The sequence below is a fragment of the Peromyscus eremicus genome, chromosome 4 (genome assembly GCF_949786415.1).
Source record: "Peromyscus eremicus chromosome 4, PerEre_H2_v1, whole genome shotgun sequence".
NCBI lineage: Eukaryota > Metazoa > Chordata > Mammalia > Rodentia > Cricetidae > Peromyscus > Peromyscus eremicus.
Window position 1 is genome coordinate 68,619,932 of NC_081419.1, and position 9,331 is coordinate 68,629,262.

At 52.3% G+C, this 9,331-nt stretch overlaps 1 long non-coding RNA gene across 1 annotated transcript; it reads left to right on the forward strand.

The window, feature by feature from the left end:
* The first annotated feature begins 2,225 nt into the window (after positions 1-2,225).
* Positions 2,226-4,819, forward strand: LOC131909380 (uncharacterized). The gene is made up of 2 exons (XR_009378833.1): positions 2,226-2,371; positions 4,294-4,819. It is a non-coding gene; the product is annotated as an uncharacterized LOC131909380 (long non-coding RNA).
* The last annotated feature ends 4,512 nt before the right edge of the window (positions 4,820-9,331 follow it).

Here is a 9,331-nt window from a genome sequence, read left to right on the forward strand (position 1 = left end):
GTCATGTCTGGAAGACAACGCTTCACATCAGTCCTCCACAACCCTCTGGCTCTTGCAATCTTTCTGTCCACTCTTCCTCTGTATTCCCTGGACCTTGGGATCTAGTGGGAAGGGTTCATTTTCTACTTTTCAAATGTGTTGCTTTTCCCACTTCTGAGGCTCATGTCAGCCTCTCTCTCTCTCTCTCTCTCTCTCTCTCTCTCTCTCTCTCTCTCTCTCATATACACTCACACACCCACACTCACCCACCTACACAATCGCATATGCCTTGGAATGGTGTCTGACTTCTCCGCTGGTGAGTTCTCCAAGTCCAAACGGACTGATTTTAGACCTCCTGATGGCACTGGGAACCCTTCATCTTTCCTTAGGACTCAACTGCATCTTAGAGCCACTCAGTGTGGGATGAGGGTGAATAGCATTTGAGATTGACCTAGGCCTTCACAACCAGTGGCTCATTGGAGAGACTCTAGGGTAGGCAGAGACTAGACTAGACCAGACTAATCACTCCCAATTCGCAACAAGCAAACGAGGTGGTGTGCACAGAGAGGTTAAGAAATCTACATGAGGACCGGAGCATAAGCTGAGACTGCCTGGCTTCCCCGTGTGTGGTCTCCACCATGCTGCTCTCCACCCACCTTTGAGAACTGAGAGAAGGAAAGGCTGACTCCAAACTGACAATCAACCCCAATTATTTCCCATAGGATTAGCAATTATTAACCAACCTCTAGGGATTCAGCTAAATACAAGGCAATGAAACCAGCCCCCTAAGGGCCTCCTGGCTGCTGCTGGGAGCTGAATGCTCAGCAGTGGTACCCAGGTGTGTGCTCTAGCTAACGGGAAGCGTTATGGGACAAAGGAGATATTTGCTGGTGTCTCAAGCTATTTTCCTCATTTACTTTAATTAATTAGTTAATTGTGTGTGTGTGGTATATATGTGTTCACACATGCATGCAGGTGTACACATCTGTGTGCATACACTTGAAGACTAGAGTGTTCGGGACACCTGATGTTTGGGATATCCGGTGTCCTCCACTGTTCTCCACCTTGTTCCCTTGAGACAGGATCTGTCGTTGTGATTTTTTAAAGCTGGGCCAGTCGCCATCAAGTCCCAATGATCCTTCTGTTGCCTCCACTGCCCGTTCCAGCCTTACACCAACACTGTGTGTGTGTGTGTGTGTGTGTGTGTGTGTGTATGTGTGTGAGAGAGAGAGAGAGAGAGAGACAGACAGACAGACAGACACAGAGAGAGACATGGAGAGGCAGGGCTTTGTGTGGCACCTCATACAACCTCTCCCAAGGTTCAAGTGCTCTGATCCCCACCGTGCAGGTTGTATAATGGAGGCCAAAGACATTTAGCCAAGAAGTGGAAGAGCTGGGAAAAGTAATCCTGTCAGGCTCCGGAGCCCACGTCTGGACCCCTGCCCTGGTGGCTGGGTCACAGCCACACACTGCTACTTTGTTTACCACTTTGACACGGCACTCCCTAACACTGACCTTCCAGACTTTGTCCTAAGACCCAGGATGACCCAGCCAGGCCCCGCTTGGTCGCAGGTCCAATTCTTAGGGGCCTCATTGCTCACCGGCTGAGGGTTGGGGGCCTGGCCAAGTACAGTCAGGAGCCAGGAGAGTCTGGCCGTAGCTGTGCCTCTGTCTAGCTGTGCGGTGAGAATTCCCTCCCTGAGACGCAGTGAGTGCCAAGGATGTGCCGGGCCCTCCCATGTTTACACAAGCTTTTAGAATCCAAGGCATGTTCCCCAACAGTCCTTCTCCCTCAGCCTTCAGGGAGGGACACCGGCCGGCTACATCTCCAAAACAAGTTCTAGACGCCTTCCCTCACTCCAGCTTTGACCTGTGTATCTGTCAGCTACTGGCAGCAGCAGTGGGTTGTTTTTTTTTTTTTTTTTTTAATTTTCCAGAGCTGAGGACCGAACCCAGGGCCTTGTGCTTGCTAGGCAAGCGCTCTACCACTGAGCTAAATCCCCAACCCCAGCAGCAGTGTTTCAGAACAAGTTGTCCCCCACACTAGCCACTCACAGCCACACTGGCCTCACACTGCTCTTCCTTCAGGTGACTGACCATGGTGCCTCAGGTCCTGAGTGCACAGACAGGTCAGCAGGGTGCCTCTGTTGCAGGGTGCCTCTGTTGCAGGGTGCCTCTGTTGCAGGGTGCCTCTGTTGCAGGCTGCAGGTCACTCAGACTCACCATACGAAGGACAGCAGCTTCCATGCCCTGTCCTGTCTGCTCAAAGCCATGCCCATCTTCAGCCCTGCGAGGGCCTGACTTCTCTTCCTGTCCGTGGAAGGAAGGCGAGCACCAGTGAGTCACAGAGCGGTGGAACACAGAGGGAACATCCCAGCTTCAAGTGGCCCATGTGAGTCACTCATGACTCAGGTCTCCTTTGCTCTCCTGGGTTCAAATGCTGAGGGAAAAGCAATCTCGGGGAGTGAGACATGGAGGCAAAGGTGGCATGGATGTGGCTGTGGGCAGTGTGAGGGCTGGGGGCAGTGGGAGGGCTGGGGGCAGTGTGAGGGCTGGGGGCAGTGGGAGGGCTGTGGGCAGTGTGAGGGCTGTGGGCAGTGGGAGGGCTGTGGGCAGTGTGAGGGCTGGGGGCAGTGTGAGGGCTGTGGGCAGTGGGAGGGCTGGGGGCAGTGTGAGGGCTGGGGGCAGTGGGAGGGCTGTGGGCAGTGTGAGGGCTGTGGGCAGTGGGAGGGCTGTGGGCAGTGTGAGGGCTGTGGGCAGTGGGAGGGCTGTGGGCAGTGGGAGGGCTGGGGAAGGGGCAGATGGCAGAGCTGGGTGTGTCTGGGCTGCACCAGCATGGTCTGTGAGGTCCAAGTAACGCCCTTCTCTGGTCTCAGTTTCTCCACCTGTGGCATAAATGACGGGCTCTGGAAGGCCTTTCTTCTAAGCAGAGCCGCTTTGGTCCAAAGATTGAATCCTCAGGGTTGAGGATGTGGCTCAGTTAGTGGAGTCTGTGTACATAGAATCCTGGGTCAGATCCCAGTGCTTCATAAAAACAGAAATAGTGCTATCCATCTGTAGTAGAAGCATTTAGGAGGATCAGGAGTTCAAGGTCATCCTAGGCTATCTAGTGAATTCAAGGCTAGTCTGGGATACATTAAACTCTGTCTCAAAATAAAGAGATGAGTGGAAATTAAAAGTTCTCAGCCCTTTCCTTTCTGTCCCCTTCTCTGACCCTGAAGGTGACAGCTTGTACCATGACCCTCTCCTCTCTATTAATGTATGCTCTCTCTTAGCTCATGGGCTGCTGGCTGGAGATGGGCCACAGGCAAGGCAGGTGGGGTCCTCAGGACAGGTGTTGCTATTCAGGAGCCGACTCTGCTCCCAGACACTGGCTCCAGAGGCCCTGCAGCTGAGGCCCTGGAGAAGGGAGGGGCCTTTCAAAAAGAAGGTCACCCAGTTCCCAGACAGAGGCCGGCCTCCTGCGCCACATTCAGCCCCACGTGGCCTCTTGTGCTCTCTGCCCAGGCTGCCCAAGTGTCTCCAGGGTGCTGATGGAGTTCACCTCCGGACAGAGGAGCCTTCTTTTTGACAAAAGGTCGACACTAGGTAAGTATTTCTAGGCAGAGATATGAGGAAGGCAGACTCCAGCCACACACTGCCTCAATCCTCATTGGTTCCTCTTCCTGGTGCTCCTACCCTATGGTGATATTTTGTGTACCCTAATAAACTTGTTTAAAGATCGGAGGACAGAGCCAGCCACTAGATTAGACACAGAGCCAGGAAGTGGTGACATACACCTTTAATCCCAGAGCTTGAGATCTTATGCCTTTGCTTGGGAAGCACACACGCCTTTAATCCCAGGAAGTAATATGGCAGGGCAGAGAAAGGTAAATAAGGCATGAGGAAACAGGAACTCACTCTGGTTAGGTTGAGGATTTCGTAGAGGTAAGAACTAGTGGCTGGCTGCTCTGCTTTTCTGATCTTTCCACTTTCACCCTACTATCTGGCTCTAAGTTTTTTGTTAAAAAATCATCTAAAAGCTGGGCGGTGGTGGTGTACACCTTTAATCCCAGCACTCAGGAGGCAGAGGCAGGTGGATCTCTGTGAGTTTGAGGCCAGCCTAGTCTACAGAGTGAGTTCCAGGAAAGGCTCCAAAGCTACACAGAAAAACCCTGTCTCGAAAAACCGGGGGGGGGGGGGGGGGGGAAGACCATCTACAATTCAAACAACACTACCCTTTGTTGGACATCCCTCCAGGTTGGTCCCATGTCCTCTGAGTTCAGAGAGCAGTGTTATATAACCTGATGCCTTTAACTATATTGTCTTTTCCAGCCCTGGACCTGCAGACAGATGGTTAAACAATTGGAGACCCCCACTCCGAACTTGGAAAGACCAAGAGAAAGGATCAGTTGCAAGAAACTTCCAGAACCTTTAGAGAACTATAATATATAGGAAGAGATACCTGGAGGATGGAGGTAGAAACACTACGCCATGTGATACCAAGAAAGACTTTTGCCTTCTGTATGGCCTTGGGGGAAGACACTTGTGGGCTCAACAAGTCTCTAACTCCCATAAGCAGCCCCAGCCTCCCCACCTTCAGGATCCCTGGCAGCAGCTAGCCCTCCTAGTGGGAGTGTGGGAGCCCAAGGCCTGCAGGGATCCCAGACAGTTGCTGACACCTGTCCTCAGGCTGGAGGTAGAACACCCCAAATGTCTCCCAAAGGACCAGGGAAGCTGTCTATCCCACTTCCCTGCCAGGATGGAGGGCTTAACCACAGTCCCCTCTTCTCTAACTAGACAAGCACATTCCCACCCTCTTTCCCCCCAGTACCTCCATAAATGGCTCATTGTGACATGGCTGGACAGTCAGCTCTCTCGGCAAAGCTTGGGGATGGGCAGAGAACCCTGAAGGGACCCACTGCTTCTGTCTCCCTGCAGCTGAGCCCCCATCCTCATTGCCAAAGGAGCCTTACAGAAAGGAACAGGGCAGCCCAAAGGTCTGGCCCTTAGGGCTCCCTCAGCCTCCTTCCTGTGGCCTGCTTAGCCAGTGGCAAGGTAACTTCTCAGTCATTGAGCAAGGCTCACCCTTTGTCTGCTTGTATTTGAGAGGCGTCATTGTCTAGGGCCATAAATCAACCTCTTTAATTATCACCAGTGACACATTTGGCAAGAAGATGGCTGGCTCTGCTGAGAACAGGGTGAAGAGTCAACTGCAAAGATGCTTAAAACTGTGTCCTGCCCTGCGGTTCAGAAATGCCTGCTCAACGGGCAGAGGTCACTCCGAGCAATGCTCTTGTGAGTGGCAGGAGACTGGGTGGAGTTATTGTCGCACACAAGACTCTGGCATGGATTACCAGAGCCTCAAATGCACCAGCTACAAGAAGTGGGATACCAGCTTGAAGGACAAGTGAACGCTTTCTCTCTGTTCCCTCTTTCCTTCTCTCCCTCCCTTCCTTTCCTCCTTCCTTCCTTCCCTCCCAACTTTCTAACTTCTCCCTCCCTCCTTCTCCCTCCCTTGCCCTCCCTCTCCCTCCCCCTCTCCTCCTCCTCCTCCTCCTCCTCCCTTCCCTCTTCCTTCCTTTAACAGAGAACTCTGCCCTAAACTTTTTGCATGGCTGACTCCTTCTCAAGATTGAAAAGGCCCCAAGTGCGAGGCTGGTGTGACCACTCAACCATGGCCCAGCTGTGGCCTCAGGAGCTTCCAGTCTGGCTGACAAGTCTGGCATTCTGGTGAGGGCCAGTACAGATCACAGATTCCTGATGCTTTGCTGTGGTCCTGGCTGAGACTAGGGAGTGAGTGGCATGGCCATGTCAAGGATGTCAATGTCTCAGCCCTACGGGAGTGGCAAAGCCTTCCCTGAGTGAGGCTCAAAGGGATGGAAAAGCCTTCCTTGGGTCCAAGTGCAAATGTTGACAGTGTGCAGAAAATGTCCATCATATATCTCCCCCGTACGTTTATGGCTTGAAGACTGCTCCTACTGAGATTTAGTGAACCCCGTCTCCTTGTTCAACTGTATGCAATAACCCTGCCTCCTTGTTCAACTGTATGCAATAACCCCGCCTCCTTGTTCAACTGTATACAATAACCCCGCCTCCTTATTCAGCTGTATGCAATAACCCCGCCTCCTTGTTCAACTGTATGCAATAACCCCACCTCCCTGTTCAACTGTATGCAATAACCCCGCCTCCCTGTTCAACTGTATGCAATAACCTCGCCTCCCTGTTCAACTGTATGCAATAACCCCGCCTCCCTGTTCAACTGTATGCAATAACCCTGCCTCCTTGTTCAACTGTATGCAATAACCCTGCCTCCCTGCTCAAAGGTATAGAATAAACACCCTGAGGGTACTGTGACTTCTCTAATAGAGAGCCCAGTTCACCCAATCCCAGCTTTTCTATACATGTGTCTGTGTGTCTGTCCTTTCCTCATTCCCTCTCTACCTGTCAGGTCAGTCCCTGAAGCCCCACTGAGTGCAGCAGTTGAGCCTGAGAGAATGGCCCCTCTGGCCTTGCCCGTTCTTGGAGACACTAAGCAACTTGCCCCAAGCCACGGCCCATGTTAGCCTTCTGGAAGTTTACATGGCACTTGCCTTTCTCACACCAGACCAGGAGCTGCATAGTAAGGATCAGCCACCTGCCCAAGTCAGCTGACACTGTCCAACACAACTAACCTGAATCTATCTGTATGGCCCTTCCAAACCTCCCCACAGAAGCCACAGCAGAGGCTCCAGTCCCCGTGTCTTTCCACTCTGCCTCCTGATCCACCTGGCACTTCCCTAGTTGGCTCTGTGGCCTTGAGCATTATTGGCCTGGGTGGTGTGGCCTGCACCCTCCTGTTGGGCAATGAGAATAACAGGCCTTCCAAATGGAAACTGTCTCGAGAGCTCTCTACCTCCTCAGATCTGACTCCTCATAGAGCCAGGCTTTTAAAGCAGGCTGTAAGGCGAAGCAGGCCCTGTATGCTGCGGTGATGGTGATGCTGAGGCTGAGGCCGATCGGGCAGGGAAGAGCATGGGACTCATACCCACGTGTTTGCAAGGGCTGGCATGAGCTCTGACAGCTGCTCAGGGGTCAGGGGCCTTATAAGCAAGGACATCGTCCCCACAGGGACTAGGCAGCTAAAGTGGGGACAAGCTTCTGGTGACACCTGGATCCATGTGGCTGGAGAAGGCTAGGGACCAGGGTCCAACAGACCTTGCAGGATGGAGGCTTCCAAGTTGAAAACAGGTACCCAGAGAGATGGGGATGAGGCCTGTTGGATGCATGGCTCCTGGGTGGTTTTCCTTTAAGCCACAGTTCATTTGGCTGCTGTCCTGTGAGGGAGACACATGTGTCACCGGTCCCCGGTTTCCGCTCAGCTCCAGCCTGGTCCATTCCAGCCCTCAGTAGCTCTTGCCCTTTGCTGAGTCACTCAAACAGTTCCTTTTCTCCTGGGACCCTGACACTGAGTCACTCCTGCCCATCTTCCCCCCTCTCTCCTCTCCCAAGCCCCAGCACTTGGGGGTGCTGGACAGTGAGTGGAATTGTGTAACAGATGGAAGCACTGGTGTGGTTCAGGCCCCTTGGGAATCTGACCCAGTATGCATTTCCTGAAAGAAACTTAGACGGGGTGGGGAAGAGGAACAGGGCCATGTGGAAAGGGCAACGGGGTCCCCAGAGGCCTGAGAGAATCTTCCATTGCCATTTTCTGATGGGCTAAGCTGGACCTCAAGGACCTGGAAGGAAGGCTGGGCGTGAAGAGACTCAGCATCCAGGGAGGAACCTACATGGCTGAGCAACTGCCTTTGGAAGGCAGTTCAGGGAGGAAGTGACCTCACTGGACTTCCTGTGGCCTGGCTTGGCATGAAGGACACAGGATATTAGGAGGGGTTCTTTGGGGTGAGACACATTAACTGAACATTTGCTCAGTTCATTAGTTCACTCACTCACTTGTTCATTTACTCGTTCGTACATTCAGTCATTCACCCACTCACTCATTTATTCGCTCATTCATGTCTGCATTCATCCACTTACTCATCAGTCAGTCAGTCAGTCAATACGCTTTGTAGGTCTGTCACATTCTGCAGTATCTGGGCTCTCTGCAACTGAGGAGTTTTGAATCAGTCAGCAGAGATGTCCTGTAAGTGAACAAGGGAATAAATGCAATGTCATTGAGTGACAATGTCAGGAAGTGGGAGCCGGCAGATAAGGAAGTCAGTCAGGCAAACAAAGTGCTCTGTGCCAGGGGTAGGCATGAGAGGGCATCCAGGGGAGGCTTTTCTGTGTGGTGACATGGACACCTAAATGGGCTGTGTGGCAGCCGGAGGGCACTCCAGTGGTGAAAATTGCAAAGGCCCTTTGGTAGGGGCAGAGCCCCAAGGAGGCTGTGGACGTAGTGCTGGAAGTGGAGGGAGGGGCTAGGGATGAAGATGGAGATGGCCATGTGGGGTCTCCCAGGGCAGAGGGAAGCTCAGGATCTATGATGGTCTATATGGAGAGATCTGGAGATGGGGAACATGAAGAAACGGAGATGGTTGATGGGTCAAACTGATACTTTAATAGGATCCATTGTCCGTGTCATGGGGAAGCTATGCCAAGTGTCATGTGGGGTAAAGATGGCTAACTATGGGGCAGAGACCTTTCAGCACAGGTATGTGGCTCAGCAGGAGAGTTGGTTCTTGTACACTTGTAGTGGCTACCACTCTCTCTTTCTCTCTCTCTCTCTTTCTGCCTGTGTGTGTGCATGTGTGTACATGTGCATGTGGAGATTAAGCTTAAATGTCAACCTCAGGAGCCAGAGACTGTTATGCCCAGATTGTGACCCCAAAGAGACCACTGAAGACCGTGGATGTCCAGAATGCAACAGCAAGGTTTATTCTATAGATACAAGTCTAGACAGGGAACTCATTCCTACACCCAATATAGTGAGGCAGGGAGGAGTTGCTCTTTCTTTGTGAGGCTAGCTATTTAAAGGCAAAAACCACAAGCCCTTCAGGGCGGTTGGGGCATTTAGCACAGGTGCAACCGGGATTGGTTTGTTTTTATTTTTGAAGGTCTCTGTTCTCTTTTAATTGGGTAAGCATATGTAACCTTTGAATTTACTGGTTGGGGGTTACAATTATCATTTTGGGGCAGGCCTGGACAAGTCCCAGGCTTTGTCCTTGAGCTGCCATGGGGGCTGACTGGCCTAGCACGTACTGACTGTGGGGGCTGGCTCAGTGGTCCAGGCTCTGTCCTTGACTCATGAACATAACTCTAAGTTGGTGAGGAGTCCCAGACAGTAAACATCTGGCTGAACTTTGAGCAGTCAGAGTGCGTGCAGAAAGGGAGCTACTGCAAGGACTATGTCTTCTGTTCACAGCCCTCCCAGAGACTGCCTGCTCAGTCTCAG